General features: G+C 43.9%; 1 protein-coding gene and 1 pseudogene across 4 annotated transcripts in view; both read left to right on the plus strand.

Annotated features, from left to right (window-relative positions):
* Pdzd2 (PDZ domain containing 2) overlaps positions 1 to 21,387 on the plus strand; it is a 362,396-nt gene that overhangs the window by 7,116 nt on the left and 333,893 nt on the right. Inside the window, exon 1 of one of the 4 annotated variants that reach the window (XM_047555257.1) lies at positions 18,421 to 18,458. The exons of the other annotated variants lie outside the window; for them this stretch is intronic. The gene's annotated coding sequence lies outside the window, so the exon portion shown is untranslated. Of the gene's footprint in view, positions 1 to 18,420; positions 18,459 to 21,387 lie in introns of those variants that run through there. 4 annotated transcript variants of the gene reach the window in all.
* LOC124986681 (26S proteasome regulatory subunit 4-like) lies at positions 5,828 to 7,091 on the plus strand (annotated as a pseudogene).

The raw sequence follows: 21,387 nt of genomic DNA on the forward strand, positions 1-21,387 counted from the left end.
TTGTATGTTGGCCAATGACACATAAAATGTCTGATTTCAGCTGTTTCAAAACAGACGCCTCCCCCTCTTTTTTGGCACAGTATATTTTATAGAGATTTGGGTAAAACTAGATTGTGCTATAATGGGTCTCCTGGTGAAGAAAATTAACTTCCAAGGATAAAGCAGCCATGCAAATATTATTACAAAATCACTCAGCATACAAAATTGGCATAACTTTCCTCCACAGTTTGCCGCTGCCCACTCTCCACTCCTACCCCGCCCTGGTCACTGTTAATCCCAATATCATTAGGCTAAAAGAAGAGACAGCTGTCCCTAAAAAATGTGCACCAAGTGTCCTCATCAGCACAGGTTCTCTTGAGAGAGCAGGCAGTGGAATGGTGAGATGAGAGGAAGATATTGGAAAGGCTTGCGTTAACCCATGCCTACACCTAGTACTTATCTCTGAAAACCCGAGCAGATGTGAGAATGATTGATTTCTCTGCTGGTGACTGCTGTGAAGCAGTGGTCAGCAATTGGGGGCACCAGGGAAATGCTTATGGCACCTGAGCCCTCTTTCTACTGGTCCCTCACCTGCCCAGCTTCCAGAGTGTTATCTTTATCTGGAGTATCTCTGAAGATGAACTGTCTCTCCCCTCCACCCTTCAGGATCCAGTACAATGTCCAGTCATGGGTAGAATTGAAAATGGTTTCAGTTTCACTATTCAGCAGCCACTTTCTTTTCTTTTTTTTGTGGTGCTGGGGATTGAACCCAGGGCCTTGTGCTTGCGAGGCAGGCACTCTACCAACTGAGCTATATCCCCAGCCCAGCAGTCACTTTCTAGACATCTTATATATATCAACTCATCCAGTTCTCATAACCTCCCAATGAGGTACAGACTATTATTATTCCTCCTTGGGCTGCCATAACAAAGTAGCACAAATTTGGTGGCTTAAAACAATAGAAATTTATTCTCTCTCAGTTCTGGAGGTCAGAAGACTAAAATCAGGGTGTTGCAGAGCTGTGCTCCCTCCGAAGGCTCTAGGGGAGAATCTTCCCTTGTACCTTCCAGTTTCTGGAAGCTGGTAGCTGTTGACATTCCTATGACTGAGTCATTCCCTTCTGCCTCTGCCTTCACATCGCCTTCTCTGCATGTCCATCTCCTTGACTTTGTCTATTCTAAGGACTTTTGTCATTGGATTTGGGGATAGCCAGATAATCCAAACTGATCCCATCTCAAGCTCCTTTATTTAATTATACCCTCAAAGATCCTTTTATTAATAAGGTCCATTCGTAGGTTCTGGTACATATACATATCTTGGTGGGAGCCATCATTCAACCCATTACATCCCTGTTTGCAGATGGAGAAATGGTGGTGCAGTGTGGTTAAGCAGATTCTCTGAGGTTGTACAGGTCTGAGTCTGAGGGACTGGAATTTAAATATAGCAGCCTGACTCTAGAGTTTGCATTCTTCATTCTTTTTTTGTGTGTGTGACGGGGAGTGTTTCTAGGTTTGAACCCAGGGGCAGTTAACCACAGAGGTATATCCCCAGCCCTTTTTAAAATTTATTGTAAAATTTTGAACCAGGATCTTGCTAAGTTGTTGAGGCTAGCCTCAAACTTGTGATCCTCCTGCCTTAGTCTCCCAAGTTGCTGGAATTGCAGGCATATGCCCCTGCTCCCGGCCCAGAGCTTGCATTCTTGATGACTACTCTCTACTACCTCTCAGGAAATATGCTCATTCATGATATGAATGGATGGCAGGTTGAGAGTCGATAGATGATTTTTTGAGAATTTGTTTTTTGTTTTTTGTTTTTTGTTTTTGGCGGTGCTGGGGATACGAACTCAGGGCCTTGTGCTTGCCAGGCAAGCACTCTACCGACTGAGCTATCTCCCCAGCCCCGATAGATTATTTTTTTAAAATGCTGAGTCTATAGTTAGCTAACAGTCTCCTTCCCAATGTATTGAAAATAACAACAACTAATATTCATTGTTTTATGATGTTATCCCAGGACATGACCTTGAAACTCTCTCTCTCACTGTTCTCCCTACCAGGAAGATCCCAACTATCTCAAGATTTTTGCCTTCCAAGTTAATGTCTCTGTCCTTGTCTTTATCCACTGAATTCCAGACTCATGTGCCCTACTGCCCTTTTAACATTTCCATATAGGTGTGTCAATGCGCATCTCAACCAAACATGACCAAAATGGTATTTCTACTCCAACCTAGTTCTTTTCTTTTCCTTCCATCTCAGTAAATGGCATTCACCGAAAGACTCACCCCCCTCAAATCCAGAAACCATTCTTTATTCTTCTTTTTTCCTTCATGCCCTGCGTCCAAATCTGTAAGTGGTAATCCTTTCCTTTAGCATCCACCTTCTCCCCACCTCTAGCCACATGGTTAAAGTTACTGCCATCCTGTCCCTGGATCTCTGCTGCAGTTGCTTCCTAAATGGGATTCCTGAGGACACTTTCGATGCCCCAACTAGGCCTTTCTCCTCAGAACAGTCAGAGGGTTTTGTTGTTTTGTTTTTTTTCCCAAAGACTTTATCTAATGCAGTTTTAGGTTCACAGCTAAGTTGAAAGGAACTGCGGTCATCAGTTTTTTATCTCTCTGACTAAAATCCCTAACAGGAACAACTTAGAGGAGGAAGATTTACTTTGACTTCTGTTTCAGAGGTCTCAATCCAGGGTCAGCCAGTTTCATTGCAGAAACCTAATGGCAGAAGGGCATGGTGGAGGAAGGCTACTTAGCTCGTGGCAGATGCAGAGCCAAGAGAAAGAGGAGCCAGGGACAAGATATAGTACCCAAAGACATACGCCCCCACTGCGACCTACTTTCTCCAGCCACACCCACCTGCCTGTAGTTACCATCTGATAGTCCATTTAAATTATTAATCCATCAAATGGGTTAATCCCCTAATGAGGTTATACCTTCACAATTCAATCACTGCCTTAGATTACCTCTGAACCTTGTTGCATTGGGGACCATGCTTCCAACACATGAGTTTTGGGGGACATTCCATATCCAAATCATAGTAATAGCATTCAGAGACCTCCCTTATATACTTTACCCCCACACATGCATGGCCACCCCCATTATCAACATCCTTTGCCAGAGTGGTACTTTTGTTACAACTGATTAGCCTATATAGACATGTTATCATCCAAAGTTCATAGTTTACATTGGGGTTCACTCTTGCTGTTTGGACAACTGTATAAAGACATGAATCCGCCATTATAGTATCATATACAGTAGTTTCACTGCCATAAAATTCCCTGTGTTCTACCTAGTTGTCCCTCATGCACCTCTGTCCCAGAGGGGTCTTGTAAAAATCTCTGTTCATGTCACTCCCCAGCTTAACACTGGGGCATTCTCATGGTCATTTGAATATGATCCAGGGGCTGGGGATATAGCTCAGTTGGTAGAGTGCTTGCCTCACATGCACTAAGGCCCTGGGTTCAATCCCCAGCATCACACACACACACACACACACACACACACACACACACACACATACAAAGTAATGATGAATATGATCCAGGTTCCCTGGTCCACCTCTCTTACCATTCATTGTCCTCCCTCTGTGCCCTGACACATTGTCATTCCATTCTGCAACACATGTTCTGTCTCATATCAGTGCCCTTTGCTGAGATCTTCCAAGGCATCTTTTCTATAAACCTATAATCTAAATTATTTCCTCCTGGGGTTCTATCACTAATTCTTGACTGAAATAAAGTCTTTGATATAGTAGTTTATTTTTCTCTCTCACCTGTTAGAATGTAAGCATCATTAAAGCAAAGACCTTGTGTTGTTCATGTATCTCAGGTGCACACAACAGTTCCTGGTATAAAGCAGACACCAAATACTTATTTTGTTTGAATAAACTGAGTACTTTCTTTTAGGCACTGTTCCCAGTTACCCTTATTTTTCAGATGAGGAAATGTAGTTTCAGAAAGGTTAACTGACTTTCCTGAGGTATTTATCTATTCAGAGCAAGAATTTGAAACCAGATCTGTTTGGCCATCCTGTATTCTCAACAACTATTTCATACAGAATCTCCAAGAAGCAGTAACTACTCAGGAACCCTGAAGTCTCTACAGAGTTCTGAGCTTTCTAACTCATTTTCCTACTTATAAATTTAGGACACAGGTAACACACAAAGAAGAAAGATACTTATTCAGATACTCAGTGTACTATTTCTCTGAAAAACTGGACTGGGACTTAATCTTTGAGAAGTTAAGAAGTTAGTTTTGCGTTTTCTTGACTTTGGGACTTTTTATGATTCATCTTGAGAGTTGATGGTTTAAACCCTCTTCCTTGAATGCTTAAAGGAAAGGCCAAGATGGCCTAGGAAAGTCCTTATATGCAAAGATAGCATTTGTTTGTGTTCAGAAGAGGCCCTGAGTTCTTCCTGCTCCTGACTTTCTGTACATATGAACATTTTTTTGTGATTTGGTCTTTTCTGACTCCATATCTCTTCTCAGTCGATACAGCCCTAGAACAAGAACATGGACATCACTTTATAAATTGGTTGGTACAAGACCCCCTCCACTGGGTCTTGCTCAAGGATGACCATTTTTCTGGCACCAGCTTTGGGTTAGTTATGGAAGAGGCCAAAGTCAGGCTCTCACCAGGTATGGAGCTTGGGGGCTGCAAATCGGAAGAATGAGAAAGCAGCTTGTTGTTTTTTGGAAATGAGGTCTCTATATTGTCCACATTGGCCTCAGACTCCTGGATTCAAGCAGTTTTCCTGCTTCAGTGCCCTGAGTGGCTGAGATTACAGATACATATCACCATGTCGACTTAGACCCTCTTTTAAAAATCAGGTCCATCTTGAGAATTCCATCAGCATCCTGGTAAGTAGACTTTAGATATAAACCTACTCTTTCAGACAAATAGAAATTGTGGGCTTATCCAAGACCTAAAAGTGTTGGTTAGGCTTTTATTCATAGGAAGGGCTATGGTAATTGGTTATTGTATCTGCAAAAGATAGCTGTTTTCTTGCAGGAAGGTAGGCTCTGGCCATTGGATATGTCATGAGCTCCATCTCTGCTGTCATGAGTAGGGTTTGCTATGGTAACCAGAACTCTGCCTGAGGGTTGTACATGTAAAGTGTCACTCATTGGTAGTACCTTTTATTTTTAGCAAAAACCAAAGAGGAGCAGCTCATTGTTCCTGCTAACAGGCAGGTGGGTAGTCATAATGGAGGCTGGGATGAATTGATGTGCTGTTCTCCTGTGAAATGTCACCACCCACCACAGTTCTCATTTGTTGGATCAAGATGTACTTCTGGAATTCCATTGGTTAAAATCCTTGCTGGAACCCCTACACTAGGATAGTTGGACTTACTATATTTTAATAACCCTTTCTCCACTGCTGTTCTAATCTCCATCCTGACACAGCATGTAGGCTTTGCTAATAATGGTGATCCTGCAGATAGGAGGTGGGTAGCTTCTTGTAAAGCCATTGAAAGCTGTGAAAGCTCAGCAAACATTTGAAGGAGGTAGTATTTTCCCTCTCAACATGATGCTCAGTTCTCTCCTAGAGTTTTTACTTTGTCCTCAATGCCCTCAAACTCAGTTTTTTTTTTTTTTGTTCAACTAATATTTATGTATTACATGACTTGCAAAGAAAGGATATATACACTTCTTGTTCTGCATATGGGGAATAAAAATAAAATGCAGATTTCCTTGAAGTATCATTCATATCAAAATGTCTAACTGTTGTCTGGGCCAGGGGAAGGAAAAATGGAGAAATGTTTCAAGAACAACATCTTCCACTTCCTGCAGCAGCAGCCAGAGTGGCAAGATGGGTCAAAGTCAGAGTGGTGATCTTGATCTTGGAGGTGGCAAGAAGGATGACAAGGATAAGAAAAAAAAAAAAAATAGGAACCTCCTCTACCAACCAGAGTTGGGAAAAAGAAGAAGAAAACAAAGGGAGCAGATGCTGCCAGCAAACTACCACTGGTGACACCTCACACTCAGTGCCGCTTGAAATTGCTGAAGTTGGAAAGAATTAAATACTATCTTCTCATGGAAGAAGAATTCATTAGAAATCAGGAACAAATGAAATCATTAGAAGAAAAGCAAGAGGAGGAAAGATCAAAGGTGGATGATCTGAGGGGGACCCCCATGTTAGTAGGAACCTTGAAAGAGATCATTGATGACAATCATGCCATCGTGTCCACATCTGTGTGTTCAGAACACTATGTCAGCCTCCTTTCATTTGTGGACAAGGATCTGCTGGAACCAGGCTGCTCAGTCCTGCTCAACCACAAAGTACATGCCGTGACAGGAGTACTGATGGATGACACAGATCCCCTGGTCACAGTGATGAAGGTGGAAAAGGCCCCCCAGGAGACCTCTGCAGATATTGGGGGGTTGAACAACCAAATCCAGGAAATTAAGGAGCTGTGGAGCTTCCTCTCACCCACCCTGAATACTATGAAGAGATGGGTATAAAGCCCCCTAAGAGGGTCATTCTTTATGGTCCACCTGGCACAGGTAAAACCTTGTTAGCCAAAGCAGTAGCAAACCAAACATTGGCCACTCTCTTGAGAGTGATTGACTCTGAACTTATTCAGAAGTACCTAGGAGATGGGCCTAAACTCGTATGGGAATTATGTTGAGTTGCTGAAGAACACGCACCATTGTGTTCATTGATGAAATCGATGCCATTGGGACCAAAAGATATGATTCACACTCTGGAAGTGAAAGAGAGATTCAGCGAACAATGTTGGAATTGTTGAACCAGTTGGACGAATTTGATTCAAGGGGAGACATGAAAGTTATCATGGCCACAAACCAAATAGAAACTTTGGATCCAGCACTTATCAGACCAGATCGCATCCACAGGAAGATTGCGTTCCCCCTGCCTGATGAAAAGACTAAGAAGCGCATCTTACAGATTCACACAAGCAGGATGACACTGGACGATTTGCTCATGGCAAAGGATGATCCCTCTGGTGCTGACATCAAGGAATCTGTACAGAAACTGGTCTAATGGCCTTGAGAGAACGTAGAATGAAAGTAACAAATGAAGACTTCAAAAATCTTAAGAAAATATTCTTTATAAAAAATAAGAAGGCATCCCTGAGGGGTTCTATCTCTAGTGAACCATAGTTGCCTTCAAGAGTTTTCTTGACCCTTGAGAGGGTTGAATATGGAGAAGTTGCCCAGAGGAATCCATGTTCCTGTTGATTTTTATTAGCAAAACATCCTGTGTATCTTTTTGAGTATGACAAGTAGGATGCCCACCCATTGGGCACTTTCTGTTGGTCACTGTGCTGCTCTCTGCTTCCCAATAAAGCGTGCTCTTTCATAGACAAAAAAAGAACATCGTCTTCTGAACTTGACATTTGTTGAGGCCTTGGAACTGGCTGAGAGCCCCCTTGGCATATTCCCTGATACATTTCTAGGGTTGAGTGAATCTGAGGCTGTTGTGCTCTATCACCTGTGGATTCAGTTAGGGATGTGAACTATCATTGGAGGTGAAGCTGGAGTCACATCTTAAGTTGATGTCAGCTGAGGGTCAGAAACTGTAGACTAGAAGGTTCCTTCATGGACAGACTGTATCCTACGTGATACTGCGACTCAAACACCCAGTACAGTTCTGGACCATCGTAGTCCTTTCATGAAGTTTTTTTTAAATGAATGAAATCGAGTTCAATAGGCATATCTGGGTGGGAGAGAAGAACCAGGTCATATTCACAGCTAATACGCAAGGATCCCCATAGTCCGATGTGGTCAAACCGTTCACAACATAGAATCTTATGAGGGAGATAGGAAATGCAGTACTAGTTAGGATTTAGGGTCTATGGGAAGGTGAATCTTCTGATAAAAGCATCTGAAGAGTAATCCTTCCATCAACAATTGTTTTTCTGAATAGATTCCCATTTTACGCACTAATCATTTTATTTATTTTGGTACTGGAGATTGAATCTAGGGATGCTCTACTCTACCCCGAGCCACATCCCCAGCCCTTTTTATATTTATTTTGAGACAGGGTGTTGCTAAGTTGCTGAGGGTCTCACTAAGTTGCTGAGGCTGGGTTTGAACTTGAAATCCTCCTGCGTCTCTGGGATTACAGGCGTGTGCCACTGCACCCAACTACACACTAATCATTTTAGAAGATTTCATGAGCTACCAATTAAACATCAGCCTGGTGCAGCCTGTTGATGCATTCAGTAAATCAAATATTTGAGCTACCATGATTAGACCCTTATATTCTAGTAAGAAGGACAAACATGCAATGTGTTTAAGCTGAGTCCAAAAGAACATGACACCCTAGAGATGTTCTCAGCCCACTATGCATGGCAGACTGCTCTTATAGAGGTCACTAATGATGTCCACATTTGCTAAATCCAGGATCACTTCAGAGTCTTTTACTAGATCCCTCACAGCCTTTGGACTTCACAGTCCATCCCTCTTTTTCCTTGAGCGCTCCTTCCTGGCTCTTGAGCAATGAGCTCTCCAGGTGTTCCTCCTTGTGCACCTGCCAGAATCCTTCTAGTTTTTTTGGCTTCCAGCTCTTCTCTTTGACCCCGGCAGGGCTCAGACTCAGCGCTTGAACTTCTTGTCTTTCTGACTGCTGTCTATGATGTCACTTGTTCTGGCTTTAAATGCCATCTGTAAGCCAAGGACTCCCACCAGTGTCCCTCCATCTTGTACTGCTTGGACACGCAATGACCTACTGGACATCTCTGCTGAATGGCTAAGTCTTCCCAAACTTTAGCATCCAAAACCAGGTTCCTGATTCCCACCCTGACACCTTCCGGATGCTTGTCTCTGGTTAGTCCTTGAAAATCTGCATCCTGAGATGTAGCTCAGTGGTAAAATGCTTTGCTTAGCATGCATGAGGCCATGGGTTCTATCCCAGCACCCAAATTCCTAGAATTCAGTCATCGCTCATCACTTCTCATCTTTCAATCAGACTCAAGACTCTCCTAATTGCTACTGTTCCCTTTCCCCGCATAGTTTATTCCCAATAGAGCAGCCAGAATGATTCTAGTAAAATGAAAATCATTTCATGTCACTTCTCTGCTCAGTCTTCCCAGTCGCTTCCCTTCTCACTTAGAGTAAAAGCCAAACTCATCGCATAGCCCAGCAGGAGCTCTCCCTCCTTCCGGTGCCCTCTGTCCCTGACTCCGCCTCTGACTCCACCTCTGCCGCCCTTCCTCCGCTCTAGCTTCACCAGCTTGCTTCTGCCCAGGGCACCACCCGCGCTGTTCCTCTGCCTGGAATGCTCTTCCTTCAGGTCCTGTGGCTGAGATCTCTCTTATCCCTTCAGATCTTGATGCAAACGCCCGGCACTTTGTGAAGTCTTTTGTGCCACCCTGCCCCTAAGATTTCATAACTCCCTTCTCAGCTTTATTTTCTCCTTAGCACATTGTCAGTCTTTTGATACATATTTTACTGACTTAATTTGCTTTTCTGCTTGCTTCAGATTCAATGTAAAACCGATGATGGTATTTTTGAGGGGTTCTGTTCCGTTCACTGTTATATCACCAATATTTAGAGCAATGCCCAGCCTATAGTAGGCATTCAGAAAATATTTGTTGAGAGAATGAGAATGAGAATCATTGGTATTTTTAATTTAAATGTAATGCCCCAGGGAGTGTGATCTAATTGGCATGAGGTACAGCCCAAGCATTGGTGTTTTTTTGACACCTCTCCAGGTTATTCTAATGTGAAGCCAGGATTGCAAACCACTGCTTTGTCATCTGAACTCTGTGTCATTGTTCTCCTTCTTGGAATTTTACCTCCTGTGGCATATGTTATTGCTTTCTTAGAAAACCCATTAGTTTTAAATTTTAAATTGCAGCGATGGTTTTAATGGAATTGTACTGTGTGTGATAGCATATTAGGTTTTAATTGGGGCATCTCCTTAGAGTGAATGTAGTGGACATTCATCTCTGTACGACCTTGGCTGAACTTCCATGGGGGAGGACAAGTGTGTTCTTTGTTAATTCCCCAGCTGAACGTCAGACTTTTGTTTTTTATTGGAAAATTGAGAGGGGATTTGAACCTGGCTAATTGTAAACTTCATTTGCCTAAATGGACTATTCACATTTATTCCATCTCCCCCAAATGTCCACCAGTCCCCTGTTTAAATTCTATCCCTCCCTTGAGGCCCAGGTGAAGTCTCATTCCCTTTGAGAAGTCTACCCCACCCTCCCTACCCCACAGACTCTCCCAGAACACCTGGCACATTCACTTGGCATCCAGCCCGTGTGGCTTTGTTCGGCAGACCCTTTGCTGTAGGTGTCTTTTTTTGCTCTTCTCAGATTAGACTGTAATCTCTCTGAGGGCACTGGGCCATCTTTTTCACCTCTTTGTGCTCCCAGCAGCAAGCAGTAAACAGATGTTGACGGATTAGTTAAACCACTCTTGTTTAACGCATTGGCAGCATCCGCCGAGGAGCATGGCCTGCGGGGGAGGATGCCGCGCTCATCATAATTAGGGATTATACTCTTCATAAACACCTTGGAATTTTTCACCCTGGTTTGATCTGTGTCTTTCTATTTTTTCATTTTTTTTTTTAGAAGCAACTGAAACATAGCTTGTAAGAGTGAAGACCCCAGTTCTCAATAACCTGTTTGAAAATGACATAGTCAAGAAAGCTCAGAAAAAAATCACATTTGGCTTTATTTTGAAAATCAGATTCAAAGAAATAAAAATTAAACTGCCTCTTAGGACTGTGGAGATGAAGCTCCAAGAAGGGCATGGGGCCACTTTCTGGGGCCACTTTCTAGGGCCCCTCTCTTTCTATTTGAAGCAGGGAGTTTCCTATTATGGTGTCATTATCAAGTTAACATTCTTTCATTTCAAGAGCCTGGGAGATCAGGTAACCTGATACATTGTTTTGAAAACTAGGTTCTTAACACCTTTGTGGCCTTTTGAAGGTCTTGGCTTAGAGAAAAGTGATGTCATGGTGAGACAGGAAATGTTATAAAGCTGTAAAATGTCATAAACCGATTTCCATCTGGTCGTAGGTGTATGAGACACAGCAAAGAAAAAAGTGCATTGTATTTTTGTACAACAGGGTAAGGTTACTAGACCAGTGTATCGTAGGAAAACTGTTGACCTTGCATGTCCACACTTCTCAGCAAGGTGTTTGGATGGTCCTTTGTGACATCCTTATAGGTAAATGGAAAAATGTGGACCAGGCAGAAGCAGCAGCACATGAATTTGCAGCCAAACAAAGGGGCTGATGGATCGGGGTCCATGAGGGCAGAGGGTTGCAGGGTGAGAGTCAGGCACAGTTCTGCCATTAGCATTATCCTGCTTCTGTTCAGCACTTTTATCAACAACCCGAATAAAGATGTGGGTGACATGTTTATCCCATTTGCTTATGACCCAGATCTGGAAAGCATAGTGACCTCATTTCACAGCAGAAGTAGATTCTAAATAGACCTACAGGGGAGGCCAAGTGTTGCAAAAGTCAGCCAAGGGGCTCAAGTGAAGATTCTGTGCTTATTATGGGATGGTCAGAAGACTGTTTTAACAGCAGCCTTTGTGGAAAGGACTTAGTCAATGCACATCAACACTGTGACATGACTCTTAATAAGTTAACTCCCAGGTGTGAGGGACCCAAAAACATGGTGCTGAGCTCTGTACTAGTCCCACATGTCTATACTGTTGTGTGCCGTTCTGGGCAATGTGCAGCGTAGAGTGACATACCCAGAGGCAAAGACAAAAGATGGAAAGATGGTGGCCACCTCCAGAGTCTTCCTTTCCAGCTGGTAGCCCTGAGGTCCCTCATTTTATCTGCTCCTTTGCTAATGCCATAAGCTCCCCAATCTCCTTTCTTTTAGCTGCTCAGCCTTCCCAAGTCTCTGCACCAAATAAGTTAAACCACCTGCATTTTCTGCTACTGTGTCCTGGCCGCTACATTTTCTATGAAAGAAAAACCACTCGCCACTCAGCTATTTGGATTGGTGCAACTGCAGCATAATGGTCTTTAAATTCATCAGACCCCCAGTCCCCCTTATAGGACCCCAGTCCTACAAAGGGAAAAATTCCCCAGTGTCTGTCCTTACTCTTCCCACCCTTCAATGAAGACCCCTTTATCCTAAATCCTTAACAACCAAGTTACTGGACAAATTGGTCTCTACTAGCTGTTTTCACTTCTTTAATCTCTCATTAATTTGTCAGTGAACTGTACAGTCAGATTTCTACTCCCATCATCTAGAGAAATTACCTTGTGGTGTCCACCTGTGGCCCCTACAGCTAATCCACTGGGAGATTTTCAACACTACCTTCAATTGTCCTGTGATGGTCCCCCTCTCAACAGGCACTACTCTTCTGGCTTCTCTGACAGCACAGCACCTCCCACCTGAAGCTCCTCCCACCTCTTTAGTGTACACAGTCTCATCTCTGAGCTCCTTTCCATAGAGCTATTCAATTTTTACAACAAACTTTATAACCCCTCTTTTTTTTTTTTTATTGGGTTCTGTTTTTGCCTCATAACAATTGATGTTCTCATCTCCCCTCTGGGCAATTTGAGCCATATCTTCAACTTCAGCCACCCCCTATGTATTGATCATTCCCAGATCTGTACCTTCAGTCCCAACCTCCTGAGCTCTGGACTCACATATCTACCTGAAATGTCCATCTGGGTGACTCAGCTCTTCCAAAGCAACATGTCCCAAACTGAGCTTATCACCTTCGCCCCACACACTGCTCCTCTTCTTTCCCTCGTTTGGCCAATGGCACCCCGACTCTACCAGCTGCCCCCCCAAATGAGAAATTTGTATTCATCTCTCCCCTCCATATGGTCCCTGTACTTGCACCTGGAGATTTGCAACTACAATTCATTACATGACCAAATAAATAAAATATTTCAGTGGCTTTCTTGTACAGGGCTGCCAAGACTTATTTCTTGTCCAAAAGCCTGAATAAGGACCAACATGCTGAAGTTAAGGGCAAGAGGAACAATCCCATGATGGGAAAAATATTCTATCCTATATCCCTCTTTCAAGACAACAGAGATTGCATTGAAAGCTTGTGAACTTCCTTTTACCACAGACATCAAACAGGAGATAGAGGACTGATGTTGCAAGATTAGGCTGGGTGACTTCTAATGTCTCTACCAACTTGAGATTTAATTCAGTAGCTAATCAGCCTTTTCTATATAATATGCCTACATAATTTCATGTAGGTTTCAATATAGATTATTAGCTCCATTTATGGATGAGGAGCCAGGAGCTCAGAAGGTCAAGTAATTTATTTTCCTGTGGTGATCCAGCTGGGTAGTTAAACTTCCATGGGGAACCTGGTATCCCCAAAGTCCACTGTTTTTAGTAAACTACTGCCTTCCATTTGGCATTAGAGATAAACTTCAATTCAATTGAATGCAGTCAGCTGAATATCCTCCTTGGTACCATTAAACCTTTGAGGCTAATAGAAAGAAGTAATTCTGTGGTTCAGAGCTTAAATTCAGAGCCTAAGCTCTCTTTAAAAATGTACCGTATTTATTGGCATATCACCCTTCCTCTTCATTTCTACAAATGCCAAATGCAATTTTCTTTATGACCCATCACCTCTAGTTTCCAGAAGCTTGGAAAGAAACAAATGAGAAAGAGTTAACTCTTCCCTTTGCTTAGAACAGCTTTTAATTAAATGCAGGTCCTAGCTTCAGATGTTCCTGGCAGCTGCCAGAATAGGAGCTTGTTCCATCCTGGGTTTTCCTTTACAAACTGGAAAGAAAAAGGAGGTGCCATATACTAGAGGAACTTGAACTCTAAAAATAATATGTATGCAGGTATTTACTTCGTTTTTAATTTTTGCCTGTAATACAGCATCTTGGAAGGAATCAGAGGTCTGGTTAAAATAGTAGGTAAGTGCCAACATGGAAGGCAGTCAGTGCAGGATAGTAACTGGGCAGGAGAAAGGAGTCCAAGGGGACAGTTGAGTTGCAATCTGAAATCCACACTGCAGAGACTCAACTTGCTGATAATCTGTAATGGTTATTTTTATAGCACTCATTGTGGCCATTCGCAGAGCTCTGAGAGCTTATCCTCTTACACACTCACAGGTAGACAATTGCCTTCTCTCTTTCACCTGATTCCTACCTTATCATTCAGAGAGCTTGCTCAGCCTGTGTGTCTGAGGAGTGGGTGGGGTCTGAGTAATTAAAATGCAGCAATAAAGCCCACGCTAAGACAGACAGGAATAACCCAGCGCCTCCATCCTCCTTTTTTCAGAGCAGTCCAGGGGCAGAACTGTACATGTTGAAACTGTACAAGGTGCACAGTGGGAGAGGGAGGAGGAGGGGTAGGAAGAAATGATGGGCAGCCCAGCAGTCCGCCCTGCACACAAATCCAACACGGTCTCTCTGTAGCCGTGGGACCTGGGCAAGGGGTCTGGCCTTGTGGAGTCCTGGTTTCTTGATACTTAAAAGGAAGCAATTGCAGTTAATAATTCCTACAGTCTTTTTTTTTTATCTCTAAAAGAAGAAAATGTCCTAACATACAGTTGGAGCGTCATAATCCACATATTGCCTGTCTCAGTCCTTTTGGGCTGCTCTTACAAAAATACCATAAACTGGGTGGCTTGTAAACAACAGAAATTTATTTCTGTTCTGGAGGCTGGGAAGCCCAAGATCGAGGGGCCAGCAGATTGTGTTTCTGGTGAGGGCTTTTTCTCTCTGGCTCTATGTTGTGCCTTCTTGTTGGCTTCTCACGTGGTGGAAGGGCAAGGCAGCTCTCGGGGCCTCTATTACAGGAGCACCAATCCCAATAGTGAAGTCTCCACCCTTATGACCTCATTGCCTTCCCAAAGGCCCCACCTCCTAATACCATCATCTTGGGGACTGGATTTCAGCATAAGGATTTTGGGGTGAGGGGCCGGACATTTACACCATAGCACTGCCTGTCACTTGAGCGGGATCATCCCGTTCCTCCTCACTAAAGACCCACTCACATGCACAGTGGCTTGGACCCCACCCTCTGACCTGGATGAATAAACTCCTCTAAATTAAGCAACTTGTAAAACAAAACCAAAAAACCCTGTTTCTGTTAGGACTAAGTTCTGTGAATATTAAAAGATTTGTCAAGCATACAAAAATTGGTTTTCCCTCCATTAAAAGTGATTTCTGCTTTAGACTTTATTTTAGAGATCCTCTGTTGTCATCTCATATTTTATAGGTGAACAGATCTAGGCCCAGAGAGCAGAGGCAGCTTTTCAAGGGGCATACAGTAAGAAGACTCTCTTGTAGGACTTTTTGCCACTGCCCCACATGCCAAGAAAAAGGTACCTGGCATTCACTGTTTAAAAGAAAATTATAGTTTAATTTCCAAGAGAGCTATTTTTAAACAGGAGGCTATTTCACCTTGGAATTTTTTTTTAAGGGAAAAAAATAAACAAGTGTACTAGATTTGTCCTTTTAAGCCAATTTAAGAAGTGTGCCTTCCCCGTGCTGTTGAAATTGGCAGGCCAACATCTTGCAGACAGACTGTTCTGGTCTACTCGGTTAGTTGTTATCCCAAATGCAAATCTGACTCACGGGTGAGATCATGAGAAATCTGGACTATTTTTCTTGATGACTTTTTCTTTCCTACTCCAATTTTCTTTTGCGGTGTTTGGCTCTCTGTATGATATCCATGCTGGGCAACAGAACCTTGAAAGGGTTGTTCTGAAGATGGTCTCTGCTGTTATGTGAATCACAAGACAGCCGGAGCAGGTTTGGCCATGAACTGTATGTAACATTGATGCAGAAACTTAGGGGTACATGGGCATGGAGGGTGTGTGTGTGTGTGTGTGTGTGTGTGTGTGTGTGTATGAGATGGCCTTCTGGCAAAGTAAAGATTTCTGTTTAGTAGGATTGGAGCCCTCTTTTTAACAATGTGGACTATTTTCATTCTGCAAATGTTTGTTGAATATTTTGAATATTTTGCTAGGTGTTCATGATAGAATGGGGACTCCTCCATCTAGAGGAGATTACCTACAATTAAATAACTCTTGCCTAGTCTGTGTATTATCACACAGCAAGCATGGACCTCTGAGTTTTAGTGGAGCTGTAGGTTGATTTAACCTAACAAAAATGATTTCTCTGTCATATAACAGCCTCGTGCAGGAGTTCTCGATCAGCAGGTGGCTCTCCTCCACATGGTGACTCGGGGATGCAGGCTTTTCTGTCTTGTGCTGCCACAATTTCCTATGGCTGCAGTAATCTACCTGCAGCTGGTAGCAGGGAAGAGAGTGGGGAAAAGGCATGGTCGCTTCTGAGATGCCTTGGCTTGGAAGTGGTACACTTTACTGCCTCTAATATTTCATGGCTGAGAATTCACCATGTTTTCCTGGTCAGAGGCAAAGAGGGCTGGAAAGTATAGCCCATGATGAGTCTACACTAGATGGAAGGGAATATCTGGAACTTGGGGAATATGTGGAATTTTGGCCACTGGTTTTGCTAAGTACTTTACTGGGAAGGTTTTTGGATGCCACATAGGCATGTAAGAGGGGTACCTAACCTGGAATCACCCATTCTTTTTCCTTCCTTCCCCTCACTTCCTGAGCTTGATTTCAGCTCTCCAACCTGCCCTCCTCTCCCTATCACACACATGCATCTTTCCTCCTCAGAATGCTTCTCCCTCTCCACCTTTCCCCTCCTCTGGTTGACCCAGTGTTCCATCAGGGACAAAGGTCAAATGCATTTTCTCCAGGAGGCTTCTCCTGGACCCACAAATCCAGGTTGCAGGTGTGTGTTCTGCCTTTTTATGAAGGCAAAGCAAGATTTTATTTATTGGGGTTTGAGAGCCCACAGGAAGGCACTTCTGCTAATCAAATTGGAGTTTCACATTCTAAAGTTTACATGCTAACATGTAGACAGAAGCGAGAGGCAAGGGAGCCAAAAGAACATGGGGGAGTAAGAAAGGGGTCTCTGCACCTTTCAGCAGCTGGAAGGAGAGCCTTTCAGGTCTTTGCAGCTGGAGAGGCAGCCTGAGGGGTCCTAGGCTACTTCAATTCAGGAGCCTACACTTCCATCAGAGAATAATTGAAGCAATTTTCCACATGTTTAAGGAATGAAACACCTAAATGAGGGCAGATGCTCTGCTTGGTGACAGTGTCCTTTTCATCCAGGGAAGAGAAGGAGATGGTTATCCAGTCAACCTTGGACTTGAAACTGAAGCTGGAGGGCAGAGTGTAGAATCCTCCAGGGTCAGAGCAATCACGGAATGCACTTTCCTATTCCAAATGGATCTTACAAAGGAGCATCGGGTTTTAATTTAGGGTATAAGAAATGAGCATTTTCTCCTGCAGTTGAACTTATCTCCTTATTCAAAGAATATTTTCTTACTAATTACTTTTAATGATCTCCAGGAAAAGTATCTTGTGTGATTATTTTGACAAGTTCATACATGCAAGGGGCCTGCTGACCTGCATTTACGAGGTGATGGCTGTTTCTGTGGCTTAGGTTACCATTGAAGTTGCCTAAAAATAGACCAGTGAACTAGGTAGGTGCTCAGAAAAAAACTTGGTAGGATGGATGAGGAAGAAGACCATGTGAATCCCATTGGCTCTCTGCGGGACACTGTCCATTTCTTCTTCCCCACTAAAGCATGGGCTGGGCCAGTATACCATGAGAAAATCATTTTGGTATGAGAATAAACACAGATGCCAACTGAAGATGAAGTATCCAAGGTAAGGGGTTAATCTTGAAGGTCAGTGGGGCCCTTCTCCATTAGCAGCCTTTCGGGACTCAGCTGCCTGAGTGTTTCTTGTGATCACAGCCCAAGCCCTGATGTCCACCCTGTCACTCACCTGATAGTGATAGAGACCTCCTGTGTGGCTTCTGCCGGGTGAGCGGGGCACTCAGAACCCCCAGCCCACAGGGCGCTCCCGTTCCAGGAGGAGGAAGGCATAAAAAGTCAACGAGGGTGCCTGCCGACTAACTTCAGGGAGCCGAGTGCTGCTTAAAGAAAAGTAAAGCAGATTAAGGGTCAGAGAATGATGCCTAGGACTTGGCTAGAGTGCGGGTGCGGAAGGCTGCTGTGGGAAAGTGACGCTTGAGCAGAGGCCTGGATGAGGGGAAGGAGTTGGTCACTGATTTCAGGGAGTGGGAAACTGCTGAGAAGAGACAGCAAGTGCGAGGACCCAGAGGGCACAACCAGCAGGGCCAGTGGGAGGGAGAGCGGCGTGCCTTTAGAGGATTGGTAGTCCTCCCTGTCACCACAGCTGCCCCACTGCAGGGGTCCTCCCTGTCACAGCTCCTCTCTGAAGGCCAGTGATGGCGTCCGTGACCCCAGATCACCAGAGGGCAAGAGGCAGTGGGGCTGGTGCCACTTGAGAAACCATGCTGAGCCCCGCTTCAGGAGGTCGAAGGAAGTGCATGGGGGGAGCAGAGTTCCTTGACAAATTCTTTTTTTCTTTAGTCTACACGTGCGGCTCTGGAGGTCTGATGTCCAGTCTTTACTCTTTGGTGTAAAGGGAGGAATTGATGAACCTTGTGGTCCCTGATCAGAGAAGTCCACTTGGAAGTTGGTAGAACATCGAACTGCTTCCTTCTGTTCCTCCATCCTTGGTGCCGTGCACCCTCAGGCCAGCCCTTGGCCCCCGGGGGCCTTCGACTTTCAGCAGAGAACTCTGATCTCATGTCCAATTCAAACTTGACCATTGCCTGAAAACTCCTCTGATCTTTCCAGTTAACGGCAGCTCTGTTGCTAATAAATCCTATGCAGTCTTCTGCCTTCATTGAGTTTTATGACATATTTGCATGTCAGGATCATTTTGGGTTTTGGAGTTTGTGTCTCCTGCTGTTCCTAATGTCATAAGTGGATAGTGATAACCCAGGAGGGGATTATGTTCTGGGCTCGTGAGTAGATGAGCTTTAAAAACATCAATCTTATTTGCAGGCAAATATGGCTAATGATAGACTGGGGAAAACAAAATAATTCTAATTCTGCAGTGAATGCTTGGTTGTTTCCGAAGTGCCTGTTTTTTAATGAAGTACAGAAGAGAATGAAGGACAAGGGGAAAAGGATAGAAATAGCTTAGGGGAAAAGGTAGAGAGAGGTAGCTGTTTCTTCTTCTTCTTCTTTTTTTTTTTTTTTAGTTGCTGTTCTAATAAAAATGAAAACAGACCAACCAAAGTAACAAAGTAAGGGAGCAGCATTGGCCCACCCCTGCGTGGGCTAGGACTGAACCTGGGGCCCCTACCTGTCTGTGGGTCACCTCTACCGCAGGGGTTCTTCATTGGGCTGATTTCATCACTGAGAGTGCTGGGGACATCTTGTGAGTAGAGGCCAGGCATGCTGCTCAGTATCCAGCAATGCACAAACAGCCTGCTTCAACAAAGAGTGACCGGCCCCTAAAGTCAGTCGTGGGGAGACTGAGCAGCTGTGCCTGGTGGCTCCTGTTCCGCTGACCTGTGTGGGCTGGCTGTCCTTGCCCAGTTCTCTTATCTCCAAGTGAAGGCCTGGATGGGGTCTAGAAATGATCTAATCCTGATCCAAGTTTTGCAGGTGGGACTTCAGACAGACTGTGACTTTCCTAAGTTCACACAGCTTTGTAGTAATGGAGGTAGAATCAATGAACAGGAAAAAATTGGTAAGAGCTTTTGCAAAAGAAGGCGGCGTTGTGGGTTTTTTGTGTTCTACTTTTGGATTATTGCTTTGTTCATTTAGTAATAATTGGTTGAGCATCTATTATATAATTGGCACTCTGCTCCCATTCATCACCTGAGTAAACACGCAGACTGCCTAAAAGGGGCAGTGAAAGAATAATAATAGTAATAATAACCTTGAAAACATTTATTGAAAGTTTATTCTGGACCAGCACTATACTAAATCCTTTTTAAACTCCTTTCTCTAGTGGAATCTTTCCCACAACCCTGCAAGCACGTACAGTTTTTATTCCCATTTTACAGGTGACAAAACTAAAGTTGGAGGAGATAAGGAAGTAGCAGGGCTAGGATTCCAGGTTTGTTCTACTGGATTCCAGAGCTCTCCTCTTTTTCTACATGATTATTAGATATTAAATGGTTGCTGTACGTAGGAACTTTTTTTTTTTTTTTAAGTTTGTTTTTGTAGTAGTGAGGATGAAACCTAGGGCCTCACGTAGGCTAGGCAAGTGCTCTACCACTGAGTGACATCCCCAGTCCCTTTAGAGTATTTTGCAAAACTCAAGGAGAAGAAATGTAGTTATTTTGCTGGTTTCCATTACACTAGCCACCAAAGGGGGTTTTGCTAGTTTTTTTAAAAAATTATTTATTTATTTTTTAATTTTTTACAGACTGCATGTTGATTCATTGTACACAAATGGGGTACATCATTTCGTTTCTACAGTTGTACACAATGTAGATTCGTTCCATTTGTGTAATTGTACATGTACATAGAGTAATGATGTCTGTTTCATTCCACCATTTTTCATACCCCCCTCACTTCCTTCTACATAATCTAAAGTTTTGACTGCTATTGTTTAAAGATTTTCAAAGACTTTTATTTAATTTCCATAAATACTTATTTTTTTGTGAGTTGCTACCATGTCAGGGAGATGGCTAAACACTGGGGATTCGGCAATGAACAAAATACTTGTCATAATTCCCCCAAAAGCAGACCCTGGCCAAAGATTTGGTACAGACACTGTGGTGTGGAATGGGGAGGTGGGGGAAGAAGGGATGAAGCTGATAAGAAGCTGCTGATGAAATGACTGCAGTCAGCCAGGGCTCTCTTCCTCTGTGGATCTAGGAGATTGTGTGGACCACACCTCAGAATGGCCTCTGGTTATCTAGCCACAGGCTCCTACCCTATTCCTTCATTGCACGCACATTGCTTCTGAGGACATTGACTCCCTGGTACCCCTCCAGGCCAGATACCATCCCCAGGCAGAGACAGAAGAACCCCAGGTCAAATTCGAGAACTGTCCTTAGGAGATCTCCAGGGAGGGTGGCTAGGACAACCAGCTCTGTCACTATCCGGCTCCTGCCCTTGAGGAACTCTCAGTCCTGTGGAGCAGGAGGATTATCAGAATTCACAGTACAGTAGGACCATGAGAAGATGAGCCCCAGGCGTGGAGAAGAGCAACCAGAGGAGATGACTTCATCAGGGGACGTTAAGAAGGCTTTCCAGAGGAGGTGACACTGAAGGGCTAGGACAGATTAAAAATAGCCCCCACGGCTGATGTCTTCCTTACTCTCATCACTAGGACACAGCATGTAACACTGTGAAGAGTTGCCCTTGTCGTCAGAGCATTTAGTTCTTTCCTGTGTGTTGTCATGCCAGGACACCCTTGTGATCAGCATCAGGACGAGGAGCCTGGCATGCTCTGCTCACAGCAGCCAGCACCTCCAAGCCATTGCCCTTGAAACTGTGTAGCAAAGAGCCTGGTGCCAGCCCCCTGGCCCTGCCTGTCCTCTAGAGCTAGCCCTTCTTCTGGTCCAGATCTCCATTGTTATTGGTGTGGAACTTG

Source organism: Sciurus carolinensis, chromosome 6, assembly GCF_902686445.1.
Source record: "Sciurus carolinensis chromosome 6, mSciCar1.2, whole genome shotgun sequence".
Classification (NCBI taxonomy): Eukaryota; Metazoa; Chordata; class Mammalia; order Rodentia; family Sciuridae; genus Sciurus; species Sciurus carolinensis.